A 23392-nucleotide genomic window follows, 5' to 3' on the forward strand; every position below is an offset into this window, starting at 1 on the left:
TGAAATGTATTAATTGAAAAATAAGTGGGTTTTACTATTTATCACGGTTTTATATATATATATATATATATATATATATATTGGAATTGTTACAAAAGGTTCTTTTAAACGTAACTTAGTACATTAATTTATTTTGGAAGTTCAAAACGTATTAAGAGCCCTTCAGAGTACTATAAAAGGATTTCATTTACAAACTAAATTAATATTTTCTTCAAACTTTCAATTCGTTATAATTTGAATTTAAATGAAAACATCATGGATTATAGGTGCGTAATCTACTATTAGACTGAACTAATTAAAAAAAAATACTTAAAGTAAGTGGTTTTACTGATAAACTCTAAAGGAATTTTGGAATTTTCTAGAATAGCAAAGTAAAACTAAAACGTAAACCAAGTTTAAAACGAAACTAATAACTGGGAGAAAGGTTGAAGTAAGTAATTTTTTTTGATTTTTCGTTTTTTTAATTTTTGAGTTCCCTATATTATTATAAACTAAATTAAATATAATTTTTGAAAATTTGTGATAAAAGATCTGCTCCTTCGTGTTTTACATATATTTAAAAACTCGAGATTTTAATGAATTGTTTTCAAAGTATGAAAAATATAGCAGATCCTTTGATTTTAATTGTAGTTAGTAGTTACTTAAAAAAAAGTCGCTAGCTGACTTGGAGCTGGTGTAGTTAAATTTTAAAAATGTGTATTTTAAATTTTGTTTGTAAAAGTTTTTTTGAAAAAGTTTAGTATTATAGTTTAAAATTATTAAATAAAATAAAATATAAATTATACATTTGGTTTAGTATTTTACTATTGCAAGTAAAATTAATAGTAATTTCAATTACTTTTTTAGTTTTTTTTTTTGACAAATATGCAAACTATTTAGTTATTTCAAAAACAAATACGTCGAATTATTTGGTATTCGAAATACTATTGGTTAGTTTTTATATCTTTAATTTTATTTTTCATAACAATTTCACTTTGTCTAGCTTCTTCTATTTGTTTTTGAAATAACTAAATAGTTTGCATATTTGTCAAAAAAAAACTAAAAAAGTAATTGAAATTACTATTAATTTTACTTGCAATAGTAAAATACTAAACCAAATGTATAATTTATATTTTATTTTATTTAATAATTTTAAACTATAATACTAAACTTTTTCAAAAAAACTTTTACAAACAAAATTTAAAATACACATTTTTAAAATTTAACTACACCAGCTCCAAGTCAGCTAGCGACTTTTTTTTAAGTAACTACTAACTACAATTAAAATCAAAGGATCTGCTATATTTTTCATGCTTTGAAAACAATTCATTAAAATCTCGAGTTTTTAAATATATGTAAAACACGAAGGAGCAGATCTTTTATCACAAATTTTCAAAAATTATATTTAATTTAGTTTATAATAATATAGGGAACTCAAAAATTAAAAATTATTAAATAATATTAAAAACAATAATCTAAGATACCCTTTAAAGTTAAATTCCTTTAGTTTATCAGTAAAACCACTTACATTAAGTATTTTTTTTTAATTAGTTCAGTCTAATAGTCTATAATCCATGATGTTTTCATTTAAATTCAAATTATAACGAATTGAAAGTTTGAAGAAAATATTAATTTAGTTTGTAAATGAAATCCTTTTATAGTACTCTGAAGGGCTCTTAATACGTTTTGAACTTCCAAAATAAATTAATGTACTAAGTTACGTTTAAAAGAACCTTTTGTAACAATTCCAATATATATATATATATATATAAAAAACCGTGATAAATAGTAAAACCCACTTATTTTTCAATTAATACATTTCAGATACACAAATTAATTAAATAAAAGTATTTAAATAAGAATTGCTTCACTAAATTATGCATTTGTACTTTAAATAATACCTGATTTTGAAATTATATTAGAATAATTATATTGTTAAACTTCTTTCATTTTTAAAAATGTAGTAGAAAATGAAAGATATTTTAAATAAAACATTTCTTAATTTCTTTATTACCTAAAAATATTTACAATATTTACAAATTTTTATATTGTTTAACTTCATTCATTTTTAAAAATGTAATTGCTTGACTTAAATAAAGCGTGAAAATTATTAGTTTCAAATGATATTTACAAATCTTATCAACTCTAAAGTCTATTTTTCAGGTATTAGTAAGTATTTCATACAAACTAACTTCTAAAATATGGATTTAGTTCGTAAATAAAATTCTTTTAAATTACTTTGAAGGACTCTTTATACGTTTTGAACTTGAATAATATTAAAAACAATAATCTAAGATACCCTTTAAAGTTAAATTCCTTTAGTTTATCAGTAAAACCACTTACTTTAAGTATTTTTTAATCCGTTCAGTCTAATGGTAGATTACGCACCTATAATCCATGATGTTTTCATTTAAATTCAAATTATAACGAATTGAAAGTTTGAAGAAAATATTAATTTAGTTTGTAAATGAAATCCTTTTATAGTACTCTGAAGGGCTCTTAATACGTTTTGAACTTCCAAAATAAATTAATGTACTAAGTTACGTTTAAAAGAACCTTTTGTAACAATTCCAATATATATATATATATATATATATATATATATATATATATATATATATATATATAAAACCGTGATAAATAGTAAAACCCACTTATTTTTCAATAAATACATTTCAGATACACAAATTAATTAAATAAAAGTATTTAAATAAGAATTGCTTCACTAAATTATGCATTTGTACTTTAAATAATACCTGATTTTGAAATTATATTAGAATAATTATATTGTTAAACTTCTTTCATTTTTAAAAATGTAGTAGAAAATGAAAGATATTTTAATTAAAACATTTCTTAATTTCTTTATTACCTAAAAATATTCACAATATTTACAAATTTTTATATTGTTTAACTTCTTTCATTTTTAAAAATGTAATTGCTTGACTTAAATAAAGCGTGAAAATTATTAGTTTCAAATGATATTTACAAATCTTATCAACTCTAAAGTCTGTTTGTTTTATTTAAAAAATAGGCTTGTTCACTTTCGATTATTTAAACATTTAACAATTTTTATTTAACTATTGGTTATTTAAATAAATACCACTTTTATTCAAATAAATGCTTGGTTGGGTAAAAAACACAATTAAATAAGTTAAAATGATATTCTTTTTACCAACGTTTTTTAAATAAATCGGAAAATTTGTGGATAAAAATTAATCGACTGCCGAACACTAGAAGCAATTCTAATTTAAATGCGTATATTTAAATAGGAAAAAATGAACGATTCGATCGGAGGCATATCATTAATTTAACGTATTGAACGTAGAGTAAGAGGCTTTTGTAGTAATTACTACCTATATTTGCATTTCAGAAATCTATTTTAACATATTGAACGCCAAGAAAAGAGGCTTTTGTAGTATTTACTACCTATATTTACATATTGGAATGTAATTTAACGTATTGAAGGTAGAGTATAGAGATTTTGTAGTATTTACTACCTACATTTGCATTTCAGAAATCTATTTTAACATATTGAACGCCAAGAAAAGAGGCTTTTGTAGTATTTTTCCTCCTATATTTACATATTGGAATGTAATTTAACGTATTGAAGGTAAAGTATAGAGATTTTGTAGTATTTTACTACCTATATTGGCATTTCGGAAGTATATTTTAACGTGTTGAATGTAGAGTATAGAGAGTGTTGTAGTATTTTTCTTCCTACGCGACTACACCGGAAACGTCTCTGTGTTATTCGCTTTAGTAATCAAGCCGACTCTGAACATATGTTTTACTCTTTATTTTACGAGGTTTAAACATACACCATTTCAGTACATTCTTAACTTATTCCATACGCTATTTAAAACACATGCGATAAAGATAACGAGGAAACAAGTTAACTCTGAACATATATGTTATGCTCTATACGTGAAGGATGTTGTAAACTTAAATTCATAATGGTTAATGTGTAGTATTTTTCTACCTTTTTACATTTTATAGTATTTCTTTATCTATATTTGTGTATCGGAAATGTATTTTAACGTATCGAACGTAGAGTAAATTTTTTTTTATATTTTCTTTATATATTTGCGTATCAGAGTTGTGTGTTGTCGTATTAAAAGAAGAAAAAGGAACTTTTCATAGTGTTATTCTACCTATTTACATATCGGAAATGTATTTATATTTTACCGTATTTAAAATATAGGTAATTGTTTTTATTGGCTTGACTTAAATAAAGCGTGAAAGTTATTAGTTTCAAAATGATATTTACAAATCTTATCCACACAAATTTAATTTAATTTTAATTTTAGTGTTTTATAGTATCTTTCTGACTATATTTGTGTATAAGAATTATATTTTACCGTATTTAAATAGTAATAAAAGCGAATTGAAAGTTTGAAGAAAATATGAATTAAATTCGTAAATAAAATCCTTTTATATTACTTTGAAGGACTCTTAATACGTTTTCAACTTGAATAAAATTAAAAACAATAAACTAAGATACCCTTTAAAGTTAAATTCCTTTAGAGTTTATCAGTAAAACCACTTTAAGTATTTTTTCAATCCTTATACCTATATTTACATATTGGAATTGTTACAAAAGGTTCTTTTAAACGTAACTTAGTACACTAATTAAGTATTTTTAATTTACCGTAATTAAAATATAGGTAAGTGGTTTTTATCTTATTTTATACCTACGGAAGCGATAAATAAATTAAAGCAATAAATTTCTGGAGTTTGGAGATGGGTGGAAAAATAAGGCTCTTCGTTTTTCCAACTGCTTTTCTGATGTACCCAAAAATGGACCAAAATAGACCAAAAGTACCCTTAAAACGACCAAAGTCACCATTTTCGGCCCTATGTACCCCATTTCGGACCAAAAGTACCCCAAACTGGACCTATTAGCTTTATTGTAATGTTAAACTCCCATAGAGATTCCCCTAAAAGAAAAAACTTGCGGTCCAATTTTGGGTACAGGAATTATTTCGGAGAGGGAATCCATGTTTTAAATTCAAATTAACCGCGCTCCCCGGGCAATCCGCGCCTCCCAGGTAATCCGCGCACGCGCGCGCTATCTTCCTGCCTAGGTTATTAATCATACAACTTACATAATTTCCACTTATTTCGTACGATAAAACGCGATCGAGATATTCTTTTAAGAAATACTCGTGAGATTGGTTCAAGTGTCAAGCGTACTACAATGATATTAAAATGAAGTTTAAAAATATTTCCATTCTACTTTAACAACGAATATTCCATGACGTCAAAACACTTCAATTCAAATTAACCGCGTCCCCCGGGGTAATCTGCGCACGCGTCGCCTAGGTTATCAATTTTTACATCATTTCAACTTATTCCGTACGATAAAACTTGATAAGATATACGTTCAAGTATCTTTCGAGATAAGGGTAGATAAATGAACAAGTTGGCCTGGACACAATATGTTGATATACGGGAAAACAAATCGTCGCGAGAAATACCCTAAATACATTGACTTTTCGATGATTTTACCCCCATTTCATCCCTTAAATCCCGGATTTCGATCCCGAACCCAAACCCGAACCCGGGATCGATGCCACACCCTTACTTTCCTTCTACTTATCCAAAATCAAGCAAACCAAATAAATATCACAGGCTCAAACACACCAATACAATCTCGCACCAGCTCAACTGACCAACGTCAACAAGGGATAAACGCGAGAGGTTTGCCAAACGATCGTAGGTCAAGATCCCAATATCGAAACTTAAGAGAAAACATTAGAGCGCCTAAGCGTTTTACTAACAATTAACAACGGCAAATACATACTTTGAATGTATTAAATATAATAACAAAATTCTTATCCGAATGTATTTAACTGTATCATAACTATACTTATATAAAACTTATGTTTACCCAATGGACTTTCCAGCTTTAAAAAAACTATAGAAATTAACAAATTGCTTATGAAGCTTTATATTTTATTTTGAATCAATTACTTTAAGTTTAATTTCACAGTAGTTTTTGCCTTAACGTATATTGAATAGTACTTGAAATTGAAATACTTGAGCCTAGGTGGCGCAGCAACATTGATGCTTTAGCGTCTCCTTAGATGTATTTTTACAGAAATGAATAATTAGTTTTAGAAAATGCTGATGCCCAAGAAAAACGGAGTTATCATTTACCAGTATCTTTTTTATAAATTTAATTTTAATGATAACTTCCGAAAATATGATAAATGTTTTTAAAAAGAATGGTATTTTTCTATATATAAGTAATAAAATATTTGTAAATTGAAATAAATCAACGGTGATATTTAGTTGAGAAATTTCCTTAAAACGTTATATAAACCAACAAGACGTACGACGGTCAGAATACACACAATCCTTCTAATGTGTTAAGTTTGTTTGAGATATTCACAGCAACCTGCAAACGCCGGTATCGCAACCAAAATATATCCACGGTCACACATATATACATATTTACACTTATTTGTTACTTCTAGTCATACTTTGAAAGCATCGAAGATTCCTTCGATCAGTGTCACTTTTATTTTTTACTTCTGATCACACTTATTTGTTACTTCTGGTCATACGCCGAAGACTAGGCCGATCAGTGTCATACTTAATTGTTACTTCTGCTCATACGTTGAAAGCGCGGCCCACTCTGAACGGCCTTGAAAAACGCCAGAGGGAAACGGGCGCGTAGACCTCTATAAACACGCGGATTTACAATGTTAGAAATTGCGGGGTCCGTATACGCTGTCCAAAAAACCTTACTTAGAATTACATTTAAGGAAAGTATTTGCAATTCTAGGTTAAATGTAAACCACAGCTATTCAAAAATATAACTTTCATGAAAATCGGACTTTAATTAAGGAACGTTATGTCGACTTTCAGGCGGAAATATAAAACCACGAACATTGGGGTCCGGTAAATAACCCCGAAAACTATACTTGAATTTAATATTTACGGATATAACCGAAGTTGTAGTTTAACTGAATCCTAACCTATCCAATAATATTTTTTTTTAACTTAATCGGACTTAATTTTAAAGAAAATATCTACCACATAAAGGAAATCACCGAAAATAGTAAATTGGGCAAATGCCCAACTTCTTGGGCTCCGATTTGAAAACTTTATGAAAGGCTATCAATGGCGATGTCTGTACATTCGAACGAGATATCATTGACTCTTCTAGCCCTAACCGTTGAAGAGGTATGCGTGACACGGCGCCATCGGCGGCATCGGCGGCATCGGCAACGGCTACACTGTACGTGAGACTAATACACACAAATCCTTAGGATTGTGTGTAAAAAACCAAAAACCAACGAAACTGAAACGTTGTCATTGCTACCTGGGACTAATAGTTGAAGATAAGAGTCCAAATTTTGTCAGCATTTAAATAAAATTATCTCACGAATTATTAAAAAAACGTCCTTCATATCCCCGGAAAATAATTTAACAATGTTCGGGAATTAATTATTCCCCACAGATAGCCATTCGTTTTGATATTCATTTGAGATCCATCCAGCCACTGCTAATTATAAACATTTGATTGAAGAAGAAGAATCCAAACACGTAGTGCAAGTAAAATCCAAAACCAGGGAGTTGCAACCAGACCATGGTATCAACGACCAGCCATCCGGTTGTTGATCATCTTCTCGCGACAAACCAGGGTGCTCGAGAATCGACGGAACACCCGCGGGAACGAGAGCGCGTATTTTACTGAGGCAACCGTGTCGGGAAAGACGACCTTTGCTCATTTTTGCATCTCAAACCTTAGGTGCCAAGAGATTCTACATGGCTGCCCCAGTTGCAAATGTGTGGCACACGGATACGATCGCCGATGGCAGTTCAAAAGGAGCCGTCGTTTATGAGTGAATCCCAGGACGGTGGCGGTGAAGCTATCAGGCGAAGCCCTCGTTACAGTGGTGGCGTAAAGGGGGGGGGGCAAGGGGGCAGTCCGCCCCGGGTACCAGGGTAGCCAGGGGTCCCATCGGAGAAGCTCGAGGGGGTTTGGGTGCAAATCAGAACGATTAAACTTGAAGAAGACGGACCAGTGAAAACTTCTGCACGGTCCTTTGGGGTGTCACAAAACACTGCCGCCCCGGTGACCCAGCCTTCTTAAGCCGCCACTGCCTCGTTATCAGAAACCTCAAAGGTTCTACATAAAGGTGGACGGACCTCGGCTAGAATCATGGTTAAAGAATTTGCAGAGTTATTCATTGGTTTCGTTTTCAAAGGTCAAATTACGCTTACTGTACTCAATAAGGATGGATATTTTGAAAAATCGAATCTTCCATTATTTCGGTCAAACAACCTTAGAATTGAATTTTTAGAAAATTCCCGGGGAAATAGTTTGAACTCTCGAATAAATCTGCCACTTGCCTTTTTATATTTCCGATCTCTAACATATAAATTCCAAAAGTAAATTTATGAATTTTTTCGACTTTTTCAATAATACCTATGAAATTTGAATTAACTTACTAAAATATCATATTTCGGCATTAATGGAGTTAAATAATAGTATCGAATATTAAAATGCATGAATTATATTAAAGTCCATATCATTTTTAAGCTACGAGTGTCTTTATAATAACGATAATTTTGATTCCTTAATTTAATATTTTGAACTTGTAGCAGTTTTGTTATAAGCCGACGTAATGGCAACCTAAGTCACCAAAAAGTTGGGATAAACAAAAAAAATTCTTAAACTATTAAAGGGCTACTAGAGTTAAAGGAAACATATCAGGCTTAACATTTTAAATAAAATCAGAAAATAAAGCATCATTTATCTCTGAATTAGTCACATTTTCACCTAAATTCGGAAATCACAACTCAACAAATGAAAAAATCTAAAATGCCTAATTTCGTTAAAATGTGTAATTAAATGTATTTTTTATTCAAATTATCAAGAACAAATGTTTATTTTTAGAAAAGGTACTTTTCAAAGAATTACAGCAAGGTTACATCGTCAACTTCTCTTCCTTCATTTACCTCGTTCTTGCCGCCAGAGGCAGATCTGAAATTTATCAGATCTTGTTATAAATAGTTTCGCCTACTGAACGAGTTTATCTCTGATCTTCTACGGAAACCGTCAAACAACAATGTTCTACTTCAACAGGATACTAAGCTTTTTACCCGTGCCCGACCCGCCAAAATAAATTACTGTTTACTAATACACTTTCGAAGAAATTACTTTTTGATTTAAAACCAACTGCGGGAAATTTCAAGCACCCCGCAAAGTGTAAAAAAATTAAACATTTTTTAATTACCGATTAAGATAAATAATTAAATTATTTAATTACGGAAATTGTTTATTGACTTAATTATGACTTAATAGATTTGATAATAAACTAATTTTATAAATGAGTATTTCAATATACAATTAAATTGGAAATTTACCAATTAAGAAAATTGCTTGGTAAATAAGGAAATTTTTATTTTGCTAACTACGGAAATAACTACTTTAATAATAAAGTAATTAAATAATTTATTAATAAAGGCAATAGGTTATAAATAATTTCGGGAGTATGTATTATCCTAACTAACGGATCGTTTCTAGTAGGGTGTGTAACCGCCATTCATCATAATTGCCACCATTGCTAACGCCCGAAAGAAATTGTTTAAATAAATGGGCGTCGACGCTCGCCGTAGAGCTGTTTATTCCAACAATAAATCCAACACCTATAAAGATGACTAATTTTCTGCGTTACGGATTGGGTAACTCTTTGTCCAATTTGTCTTTGATAAAGAAAATAAACAGTTAGAAGAAATTTTATGGAAAGGCTACACTTTTCAAAGTTATTGTTGATATGTGACTTATGCCTTTTCAATATACCTAATCTTCCGTTTGAGTGCGTCAATTCCACTTTGTTTGATTTATACACTTTTTCCGTGTATTAATAGTTTCAAAAGGTTTTCAACTTACAATGCCATCTTTCTGTTTTCATCTTCGCTGAGAACAAATGATCTTGGAAAATGATTGTTGTAATCTTTGTCATTTTCTCGGAATAAATTAAACCGATCTGAAATAGTAACATCAATTCTAAGAAACTTATTTCAATCATTAATTATTTTCGAAAAACAAAAAGTGCGGTTAAGCAGAATACAAATGAAGAATGTATCTCTATTGAAGAATATTTAAAATATCTCTTAGCTGTAAGGCAATTGCATTCTGATATAATGCTTTTTCTGTCAGCCTCCACATTACTGCCAAATTCTTCCAAATAATTTTAGGAAAAGTAACGATTGCCAATTATTACACCGAGCAAAATTAATATCAATCTTCATTTAATTCGAAAAAAAGGTCCCAAATGATATGATGTTTAACATTAATTAATTTGTGTATCAAGTTACTAAAGAAACATAGTTTTTGAGGACAATTTTAATTTTCATCAAATGCTAATTTCGTAAAAACTGGCTAATTATAAAACTGACACCGAACATTGTTTTACTTTTCCTAGATAACATTTCTTCAACGCCGATACTTTCAACGTAATAGTTACCGGTTTCGAAGAAAATAAACCGTTAAGTAACGTGAAGCATTAAGTAAGTGTACGATTTGTTTGAAAAATCGATTTTTTAGCGTAGTATCGTCTGTTATATAAAAAAAGAAAAAATAAACTCTACTTAAACTTTTTAAGGAATTTTCTAATGATGCCTTTGTATGTAAAACGTTATTAATTTTTAACAAGGTGGCAAGCTTGCGAAAATATACCTCTATTCGGAAGAATTTGCCCTTGGGCGTATTAACTACTGGACACAGCACTCAACGATATTACACCATATTATCAGCGTTCTCCAGAAAAAACGTAATCCCAGAGCTATCCCAACCAGTAGAATATTTTTTAGTATAATTATAATACATATTACAAATGTAATTGCCTTAAACAAATTTCCAATATCTATATACCAAAAAACAAACTTAAGACCCAAAACGTTATTAAATTAACAAAGCTACAAAATTAGAAATAGAAAAAAAAAATAATTTTATTAGAACGCTCACGAAACCTGCGATAAACTTTTTTATAGACAACACCAACCAATTGGGTTATAGGTCTTAAACAAATTAATGTGGAAAATCAAAAGTTAAGGCGAATACCAAAACTATAAGTGAAAGCACTAATAACAAGTTGGCAAGCCAAAATATACCTCTCCTCGGAAGTATGGTCCCTAGTAGTATTAATTTCTCGATACGACCCCCAAAGATATCTCCGCAATTCAGAGTTATTTACGAAAAACATATTCTCGGTTCAAACCCTGCCCGGTATAAAATTTTAATTTTAATTTAAATAATTGAGACGAAACAATCGAGTTTAATTTATTCAGAATATTATAAATTAAGTAGTTACAACAGCGAGTTAGATTCACTAAAACAATGCACAATTGAATTTAACCCTTTTTACAGTACATGTTTATCAGTTGAATATAATACTAAGCAAATTTTAATGAAAGAAACATCTACAGATGGTATTTGTATTTTTCTCGCTTACGAAATACTTGCCGCATCTTTAACGCTCATTTTATTTCAACTTCCAGTTGACGTTGTGACACATACCGCATGAAAAAGACCAATGCCGTCCAATTTCCAATATCATATAATGACTCGCACACCCAAGAAATCATTGACTGCGTTAAAAATCGTAGATATCCAAATATCCACACCAAATATATTTACAAGAATCAAAAACCTTACCATCAACAAAGCACAGAGAGCCACTTGACTAACCGCCAGCTCTTAAAGCAATTAACGTTAAATTATCTCCTTTGAATTAACACAACTATATATAGGTCGTTAAATAAAAAAAAACTAACAAAGTGGACCACCCACAGGGTCTACCCTTTAACCCTCTTATCTCGTCTGACTGCGCTAAAACAAGATTTAACCTTTAAAAAAAAACCAGATTAGGCCTTCATAAATTCATTAATAAAAAAAGACTTTATTACCTAATATGCTTACGATGCCTGTCTTAATTTCAGTTAAGCTTAGCAGCTATCGGTGGTTCTGTGGTAGAGCGCTCGACTGCCAAGCCGAATGGTTTGGGTTCGAAACCTGGGTGGCGCATTTGTTTTTAATCAAAAGAGAAACGCTAAATTAGAATTTCTTCGATGCAATAATTTCAATTTCAATTCTATTTCAATTAAACCAAAATTTCGTACTCTATTAAATACGCTTCCGATAAAGCTGAAAGTCTAATTTTCAATAATGCGTAACAAGTGTCGGTGGTTCTGTGGTAGAACGTCCGCCTGTCAATCAGGAGGTCTCGGGTTCAAATCCCGCCCGATGCGATCGCAAATTGATACTAAGACGAATACCGTGTACAACTGGTGGAAACCCTGCCATTGGACGTTGAGAGGTAGCATTACACTCAGTACTCGGTCCGTCCCAAAGTCATTAAGAAGAAGTTGGAGAGAAAACGCCCATATGAACACAACAGACTCAACATGCACAACCATCAGAACACAAACACAACAAATTCAACACTCACAACCTACGCATAAACATTACAAAAACGTAATACACCAAACCGTCACGACGGTGGTTTTGCCAACCCTTTGAGAAACAGCGTACGCAGTGATTACACTTTGCACCGAAAATGCGAACGCGTTCGCAGGCCTGACAGACCCACAGACCCACAGACCACAGACCGACAGACCCACAGGCAGACACGGTGGTTGTATAACCCCTCGTAGGGGACTTTGTCCCCTCGGATAGGTAAAAACGGCGTACGCTCATGACGACAACCCAACGAAGCCGGTAAAAATTAATGCAAATAAAACTTTGTAGACATGAATTATCCCCATAAGTATCAATACTTTCGATAGATGAAATGAAACAAGAAATATTGCCAATAGAAAAATATATAATAATAACCGAATAAAGTAACAAGTTAATTAAAATACTTAGGAATCAAGAAAGTCAATCTAAATACCCACAGTAATAAACATTGTATTAGCAGAAATATGCAATAAAAAATATAATAATAACCCAATCAAACAACAAGGTAAACCAAATACTTAGACAAATTCCCGGATTATAACGCACACAAAAAACCCTTAACTAAATAGTAATGGCTAAAAAACCCAAACAAATAAAACTAACGTAACCACATTAATGGAAATGTTTCACACATTTAAAGCCGATAAGAAAACACGTAAAATAAATTACGAAGTTACAAGTAAAGTAAGCAAAACCAAAAAGCACGTTGTATAACACTTGAAATTGTATTCATAACTGACACTTAACGGTTAAAAAGTACCGATAGACTAAAACTAAATATGTGAACCACCCACGGTTTCTACCCTTTCACTCTCTTATCTCTGCTGACTTTGCTAAAACAAGATTTGACCTTTATAATTTCTAACGTAAAAAATTTAGACTTTAAAAACTATTAATATTCTTCCGCGTAAGCTGAGCTTATAATTTGCACAGAATTGTTTCGGTGGTTCTGTGGTAGAACACTCGCCTGTTATGCAGGAGGGCTCTGGTTCGAAACCCGCCCTGTGCGATCGAAAAATATTTCTTTGAATTATACCGTGAATATATGGTGGAAACCCTGCTATTTGGACGTTGATACGTTTGCCGTAACCCTCAGCCCTCGGTCCGTCCCATACGTTAAAGATTCGTCAAGTGCAATCACAATTCGATAAAGGTAATTATACTACCCCCAATAACAATAAGAGGGCTCTTTGGTAAAAACCTTTTCCCTAATTGCAAGTAATTGTGAACGCAGCAATTTCAAGAAACTGCACTCGAGTTCGCAGCGCGGACAGACCCACAGACAGACACACCAGAGGAGTGCTTAGAAGCACCGATTATTGTTTTACAAAAGAAATAATGGTTATCGCATTTTGCATGTTATCGTAAAATGAAGACAAATCTCGATCAGTGTATAAATCCCGTCATAATAAGTCACTCATCGGAATGAATGACTCCACCCGCTGACGACTTCGATGGGCAACCGATGAGTAGCGTGTGACCAACCGGAAATGGGAAAGGTGCTAATCGGTATCATCGATGAAAGTAACTGAACCAGAAAAAGACAGCGGTCCATGACAATATGACATCACAAAATCGATTATTTATTTGAACGTTGTTGGCACCAGAGATAATTTTACAGAATTCAAATTATTTCAACTGAAAATCATCTCTCAATGATTAACACGTTTAAGGAAGCGAAAAAGAGCGCTTGCCGTTTTTAACGTAAAGAGCAGTTCCATCTGGATATTCAGAAATTAGTTTAGGACTATATTCAGAATAAATCAATACCATAATTTTAAATTTTACCTCATTTTATTAATTTCTGAAAATCATGTACTTACTACAGATGTAAGATAACGTAGCTCCTATTCCAAAAGTGAAAACGAAAGCAATTACCATATACCAAACTGGCGAAAATGCATAAAGCCAAAATACGTCGTTTCTACGATAAAAATGAGATATTTACATTTTATTGATATTTATCAGATGATCAGATAGAATCTGTTCTAAAATTCTGTTATGTTGTGGCACCAGGAATTCTAACTGAAGAATAACTAGAGGTTTAATTTCGATGCTAATGATTCTACAACTTGGGCTGCGTCTTTATTAAACATATTGATTTAAATTATTGTACAAAAATTAAGTACACTTACGGGTATTCACCTTCATTGGAACGTAGTTCCAAACTACCGTTCGTAGAAGAATTAAAGTCATTCAACTTCAAAATTGATAGTCGTCTGAATTTTGCATTCATGTCATTCGACTGAGATCCATATGTGCACCAAGATATAAATGCAACTACCAAAACCACAGCTGAAGTCACGGCCTAGATTCATAAAGTGAACTCTTAAATTTTTTTCCAGTTAGGTTAAACCTTAGCATTATTGAATATGACATTAAGCACAGAGAAATTTTCTAAATGGAAATAAATAAAAAAAGTTTCCTTTAAATTTGAGAGCCTATATACTTCTATCTTTTGTAAAAACTTTTGGTCATACGAACCTGGCCACGGTTTCTACGCAATAAAAGTCGCTCGATGACTTGAGCTTAAGGAGGTGCCTTGTTTAAAAGCCTATAGCTGATTATTTTTAACAATTGATTTATGCTCAGAGCTCTAATTGTGCTTATTAAAGTCTGAGGAAATGAGGTATAAGCTCAAAAAGGAATTATATCGCCAAAACCAAATGGATTAACTGCGTTAGTGGTTTCAAATGTGAGATAGTTATTTTTAAAAGTATTTCACTTCTTGAAAATAGGGGTTAACCAATTATTGAAAGAAGATAAGACATTACAAAACTTACCTTCCAATTTAAAACAATTTTAAGGAACGCTAGCAAGAACACAGCTGCCAATGGACCACTGAATATTCCACTGATTAAAAATAGCACGGTAGTGGCAGATCCAATATAAGGAACCGCCAACGCTAAGATAATAGTTAGTAGTCCAATAAAAATGGCTAGAAATAGAAAAAATAATACAATTATTGAACTAAGGAGGCCACGAGTGAACAGGCCTTGGACATAAAATTGATGATAGACAGGAATTGGTTAGTTTGTTAGAGGGGTTACATTACATCCCGTCGTTGACCGTGCCGAAGCAGTTTAAAGTCAAAGAATTATAACAGATCCTTGAACAAGGTACTAGGCGCTACAATTGACTTAGACGTATCGACCCTCTGGTGACGGGACCTATAAGGACCCCTGCATCCTCGCCCAATTCTAGGAAGTGTATCCTTTCCCACGAAAACGAAAATAATTGGTAATTTAACATAATAAATAGCTATTTGTATCTTGTAAAAATTGTTCGTTTGATCATATTTTTTGGTTAAAAAGCTACAGCAGCTTTTTAAATATCTGTGAAAATTCGGTACCCCTCCATTTTCATACATCGTGATAGCTGTCCCGACCAATTAAATCGAACTTTAGGTACTTTTTGAATACCAAAATACCTACAATAATTCTTAATCACCTAGAAATATCGTATTTTTAAAATATTTGTAAAACATACTTCCAATTTTAACCACGGACACATCGTCAATGGTTCTCCTTGGAAATAATCCCCGGATAAAATCCTCCATGATGACAACGGCCAAAGAGTTGAAGATGGAAGAGAGGGACGTCAGAGAGCCACAGAACACGCCCGAAATCGCCAATCCAGACAAGCCCACGTATTGAGATAAATGGATTGAAATAAAGTTCAGTGTGACCTACGTCAAAAATAAGCGAAAGTAATATTATTCAACACAACTGTTTCATATTTAGTATTATAGATGGCAGCACCCTATCTTAAACACTTGAACTCTACATTTGCTGAGTCTGGCAATCAAAAGCGTATTAAAAAAAATATTTTTAAAACGGAATTATTTTCTGCCAAAACCTGCGTGTTGCAGACTTATTGTTTGAATGTTTTATAAATTATGAGTTGCTCGATCAGTGCAGTGTATGTAAGTTTTGGATAAAAAATATAAATAATTAATTATAGAATAACTCTTTTATCAAACATTATAAGTTCTTGGACCCAACTGAATTGGTAAAATTTCAAAGGTCATATGTTCAAAAAATAGGAAATTAACCTAATTCTGAAGGTCAATACCACCATTTTCAAAGTCGAGGTCACACTTATTAGAATAGATAAATATCAGCTTTCTAAATACATTTTAAGGTCTAAAGTGCGTTTAAATTATAGTTTTTCTCACTTCAAATCCTATTTAATAATTTTAAATTATGATTTTCTAAACTATAATTAAAACGTTTACGAAATTCGGTCTTTTATTTAACACGCACAAACAATGAAGAAATTTTAAATACATTGGCTCTTACCTTATCGACCTTGGTTTCGGAGTTTCTCTCACTGCCAAAAGCAGTAAACAGTACTGCAGAGACAGATATTAAAAGTATTCCAAATATACTTATCAGGAGAAACGATGTGTACGCCACCCTAACGTAAATTGCAGATGTCAAAATTAGTCAATGAAAATGATAATCAGTTTTTCTAAAGGGCTAGCAATTTTCATACATATTTTAGAGGTGGAGGGCAATTTTCATATGATTTAATTGCGAAAAAAATAAGGTAACATAATTTAACTAAAGCCGAGTAAATTAAGATAAGAAAAGCGTAAATCGAAAGCTGTTCAATTTGTATGTTTGTGTTCATATTTTTTTCATAGCTCCTAAGTAGTTAAAATAATAATTACTGAAGGCGATTATAGAAAACAAGCAGAATGGGCAAAATTTTTAAAATGTTCTTTCTTAAAATTTGACCTTGCAATCGGTTGTTCTAACTCTTACTTTTTCACTTCTTTGAAATTTTTGGCGCACAAGAATCGCTGCAGAGTTGTTTGTTTTGCTGATATTAAAATTAAAGAAAGAAACGTTCCGTTAAAAGCTACGTTCAGCAACGAATACTTTTCGCCTTTGGCATCGTAAAGCCTGTTATAAGAAAAATAATTAAAGACAAAACCAATCAAAAGTATTTGATAATTAATGTTGTCTGTCGACTGTACTAAACGTTTTATGAAAGTAACCTTAAAATTATTATTGTACCTTATGTTGAAGAATCCATGGTCTTTTAAATATTTCAATACTTGTAGCAATCCTCCAAATTCCACAGTTCCAACGATAATGATGGTTAAAATGGAAGCGAGCATCAGGACACTTTGAAGGACATCAGTCCAGATCACTCCTTTAATCCCACCCTGGAAAAAGGATTAAGATTATTGTTCAATCCTAGCGCTCGGATTTTGCAAAATATGTGTTAATTGTCTACTTAATAACCATTGTATTTTTCGTATAAATACAAGACCTCACATTATCCGCCAATAATGAAATTGTTAAACTAACCATAATGTTTATGATTCTAAACTCATTCGTGTTTTATGGATAAGTGTTTCACATCAATTGCGTATGTTCAAAGTACAATAAGAGAAACTTTTAAAAAACTTAATTTTGCCCCGCACTTTTAAAATTGGTTAATAACCAACTTCTGTCAAGCTCGGAAAAGCACTTAAAAAGCTTTACAAAACTAAGTATTATTTTAAAATAATATTTTAGAAAGTAGTAGTTTTGAACTTTCAAAAAAATATATAAGAAATAAGAAGCGCAATGTTTTTGAATTTAAAAAGTTGTAATTTTGAATATACGAGGTAATAATTTTTGAGTTTATAAAGTAATATTTTTCAAATTTACAATGAAATATTTAAAAATTTACAAAGTTATATTAAATTTAATATTTAATATAAGAATGGACTTTCCAAAGTGGCTTGAGCTCTCCCAACCAGACATTTTATCCAGGGATCTCCAGCCCTCTTTAAGTGCTGGGGGACACCCTCTAGTTGAAAAGATAAGTTCATCCCTATTGGATTTGCCATCCGATCCTTGGGATATATCGTAAAACTCTATCATGTTGCACGCCTTGCCATCTTCCCTGGGCACGTTACTGGACAATGACTCGTTAAGGATAGCTATCGGCCGGCGTTTGGCTGACCAAATTTTCGTCCATCCTGCCGGTAAGTGTGGCTCATGGTATATTACTTGGGTAATGGTGCGGTCCGTGACATTGCGAAGATTTCCGGCGGTTCAGTGTTGAAACCCCCAAATTGGGGGTACATCGCTGCTGTGGGACTTTACCTGAGTGGAACCATTCGATTTTCGATTCTTCTTCGTCAGTGCGCTTCCCAGGCTGAGCCAATGAAGAGGGTCAAGTATTTAAGGCTTGCGAACCGTTTCACTTTTCACGCTTTGGCCGTCGAAACCCTGGCCTCATTTGGCTCTTTGCCACAGGTCGGAAGATCCGTCAGTTGATGAAGTAAAACGCTCGCTGGTGCAATAAATGGCTATCGTCATCCAACGAGAGATCACCACCTCGATTTTGGACACGTTCCCTCCGAAACTGACTTTGGAAGAATGTTTGTTGTCTTTACCGTAGTTTAATATTAATTTCTTCTTTTTAAATGAATTATATTTTTATGTATAAGAGAGGATACGTTTTAAATAAAAGCCTTTCATTAATCCTTTAGCTAAATAGAAAATTATTTTTAAATAATAAATGTAATTGAAGTAAGGTACACGACGTAAAAACTTGAACACATACGTTTCAACACGTTCTAATTTTTGAACATTTCTAGGAGGGTGTTGCACGATGGAGTTCAGATATTGTGTTCAATTTCAGAACACCTTTTAATATAAGTTTTTGACATAAGCTTAGGAGCTTGGGCCTTTTAAAGGAAAATTTTTAAAATTTAACAAATTGATTAAAAATTTTCGAAAGGTAAATCTGAAAAGTTGCTAAATAAAGGACTGAAAATATTACATTGATTTAACTTCATTCTTTTGTTTATATATAAACTATAAATAATTGTACCCTTAAATGAGTTAGGCTACAGCTAATAATTTGTTGAAAAAATATGAAGAGAATGGATTACAGATTCCTAGCGCTATTTTTTGATCTCGGAGAGATAGTAAGCACCAATGAATGAGGAAATAGTTATTTTAAGCATTCAGAACAAAAATAATTTAAATACAATGGGTTCCGAAATATTTAACTTGTTGTGATTGGGTTTCTACTTACAATAAAAGAATATAATGTGCATATTGCTCCAAAAATGGTGACACAAGCCCAATATGGCAAAGCAGAGAACGATGTCAGCGCTAGCGACGGAACATAGAGAATCACGCCAGCCATAACTATCTATTTGGTAGAAAAATATGCTTAATTTCTTTTTCTAAGATCTCTATAACATAAAATCCATAGATCTTAAGTGCCTTCTCATTAAAGGGGGAAGACTACAGTGGCCATTGTCTACTTTTGCGCTATTTCAAGCTGAACTCTTTTAATTTTGTATTTTAACTTATAAAATTAATATTTAAGTGTAGAACAACCTCTTGTTTAGTGCTTAAAATAATTTTGACAATTTTAAATTTAAAAGTAAATAAGTTATTACGTTTTAACATGAATATATCTAGCTATGAATATCCAACCCTACGATATAGCCCTTCTATCATGTCGATTTGATTTGGGTGGCAACTTTCGAGACCAGTGACGCGTTTTCAGCTAATCAGGAGACTGAAGGAAATGACGGCATGCTCCTCACTCGGTCGGAGCAGATGTGATTGATCACGTGACTAGATAAGCCCAACCCAAATTTTAGCGGGAGGTTAGAGAGGCTATTGCTATTGTATATTCATAGCTAGATATATTCATGGTTTTAATTCGGACCCCCGGAGCTAAACAAGTTGGGCAAGCGCCCAAACTACCCTTTAGGTAGGACCTTATATCTTGTTGACTATTAATATTAGAATTATCAAAATTATTTTAAGCACTAGAGGAAGGTTCAGCCTAAGAAGAAAAATATAATTCAATTATGTAATTGTTAAAACAGTAACGTTCAGCTTGAACGAAAATGAGGCTTTTACTGTATTCTTCCCCCTTAAAGATGTCAAACTCCCAAAATTCATTATAGTTATTTATTTAGGGTCGAATAAGTTGGCCCCCCTTTTTTGATTTCCCAGAAAATTTCTCTATCAATTTTATGCACCCACAATGCGACAAGAAGAAGAGATGTGACTTAACCATTATCGAGATTTTATTAAAATTAAAAGGGGGGCTAAACTAACGTCTGACCCCATAATTTCGTTATTCAACCAGGATACAATGTCATAGCCACACATGTCAATGAGAAGAAATGCGACAGATATAATTTTTATTGCGAAAAAATAGTTTATGAGAAAATTAATAGAGAAAGTGGGGGGCTAACTTAACAGTTACCCCCCATATTAATTCATAATTTTAATTAACCTTAATATAAAGAGACGTCAATGCGAATTAATGCGACACTGTTTTTAACGAATGCGACAAATTAGGTTATGAGATAATAGACAAACGAAAAAAGGAGGCTAATTTAATGGCAGCCAATGAAATATTAAAAAAAAGTTTAAAACAAATTTAAATAACGTCGTTAACGCGGACCAATGCGACAACCTTTTTTCCAAATGCGACATATAAATGGGGGATAATTTAATGGCAGCACCCAAAATATAATAAGGAAGTTTAAAGAAAATAATTTGCGTGTTTAACGTTAATTAACGCGACAATCGTTTTTTCAAATGCGACATCAATAGAAAGAGTATTTCTTAACCAGAATTTTTTTATCAGAATTAGAAAAAAAAACAATCTAAGGAGACGTCAATCAAATTAATGCAACACTATTTTTAACGAAAGCAACAAATTAGGTAAAGTAAAAAGGGGGGCTAATTTATTGGTAGCCTCAGAATATGAAAAATTGAAAAAAATTTTAAATTATGTCTTTAACGCGGACCAATGCGACAACACCTTTATTAATTGCGACAACATATAATACCTGGGAAACTGACTACTAAATGTACTCCATTTGTGTTTCTGAAGCGATAGTTTTATTCAAGAAAACTGATAGCACCGATTGCATATGATTACGAATCATCTCGATTCCAAAGCGACATCTGGGTGACTGCTTGCGACATCATTTTAATTAATGTGTCCTTATTTTAAATGAATGGTACATCATTTTAAGTGAATGCGACATCATTTTAAGTGAATGCGACATCATTTTAAGTGAATGCGACATCATTTTAAGTGAATGCGACATCATTTTAAGTGAATGCGACATCAATATAAATGAATGCGACATCATTTTAATTAATGTGTCCTTATTTTAAATGAATGGTACATCATTTTAAGTGAATGCGACATCATTTTAAGTAAATGCGACATCATTTTAAGTGAATGCGACATCATTTTAAGTGAATGCGACATCAATATAAATGAATGCGACATCATTTTAAATGAAGTCGCATTCATTTATTTTGATGTCGCGTTCATTTACAGGGTGTCTCAATTTGCTCGATCAGGCCATTCTTCTCAAAATGTATTTATGCTAGGGTTCTGAAATTTTAAGGGTTTATTTGTTAGGTATGGAAGGCTTTGGTTACTAAATTTCAGAAAAATCGAACGATTTTGTGCCGTTTTGGAAAATTTATTTTTTCACCGGTAGGTGTAACGCAAAATGTTTCAATAGAAAAGTTGTAGGGCATAGTCGAAAGTGTAAAAATAATTTTGGTTCGGTTGAAAAAGAGCTTTTTTTCACTGAGTTTGGAGGTCGGGGGAGAAACAAGTTGTACTAGCAGGCAATAGCCTTTAAGGTAAACAATCGTACATAATCACAACACACATGAACATTTATTTTAGGGAACTTATGCTTTCAGCTATGTAGTGAATAATCATTTAATAATTTATTTATTTATTTATTTTTTTTTGTATTTAAGCCCACCAGTAAACACCTGGTGGACATTTATTTAACGGAAATAAAAGTTACAAATGATTTTGATTACACAATTTCACATTTTTCGTAACATTACGATGCTTTCGCTTTCGCGGGTACATATCCCGGTGTTAACAAATTCCAAGAAAGTACATTGATCATCTTTTTTGTAAAATTCAAAGGAGGTAAGGGCACACAGATATACCTTTTTATTAAAATAGTTTTTTAGGCTGGTTAGCGGGTCTAAAAGTTTTTCATTCATACAGGTGTGATATGTATAATACAGGGCCAGTTTAAGAACGTTGATTAGGATACAAGTCAATTTGTAAAAAGGTATTTCATCGCTTTTATAAAGCCAATATATCTTATTTCCCAGGGTAAAATTAGGATTAAAATCGTGTATATATTGTGAGAATGTATTTAAAAAGGTTTGAGTTATAGTACAGTTGATAAATATGTGGATTAAATCACCGGGGTTTTTTTCACAGAAAGGACATATATCACTGAGGCCAAAAAGTTTTTTCGCTAAAATAGGTGTTGTTACATTTCCCATAGTAATTCGCCAAAGAATGTTATTTTCCTTGGCGAAAAAACAAGGGTACCATAAGGGGGTTAGTCGAAAGTAAAAGTTGTCGGTCATGTTAAAAAGTTTTAGAATTCTATTTCGTAAAACATTTGTTTCGGGCATAATATAATCTTTTACTTGGTATTTTGAAATCTTATCTATGGGGAGCCACTGGCCTTTAAAATTTAGTTCTAGTTCAAATTTAGGAATTGTTGCTGTATAGTCTATGTTGTTTAAATTTTGCAGGAAGTATATTATTTTTAATAAGTTCAATTATTTTCTTAAGTTGGTTGGACAAAGAACGTTCCGTTTGGGCCCTAAGGCCTTTATTAATAAAGGGATTATAAAAGTCAGAGGTTTCACGGTTAAAAATATCACCAATAAAAGAATAGTTTTTGGTCTTCCACTTCGGGTGGTAAAAATCGATCACATAAAACGGGTTGTATAATATGGGGAGTCTTATAATGGTTTCAATGTCCATCGGTTTCTTTAAACGGAAAGGACAGGTGTGCCAAAAATCGAACAAGTTCATATAGTACTTTGGTATGTGTTGGTAGATTAATTCGATTTTCTTCATACCTAGCACTTCATAGCTGAA

The sequence above is a fragment of the Leiobunum rupestre genome, chromosome 2, assembly GCF_980474605.1.
Source record: "Leiobunum rupestre chromosome 2, qqLeiRupe1.1.hap1, whole genome shotgun sequence".
NCBI classification, from domain to species: Eukaryota; Metazoa; Arthropoda; class Arachnida; order Opiliones; family Sclerosomatidae; genus Leiobunum; species Leiobunum rupestre.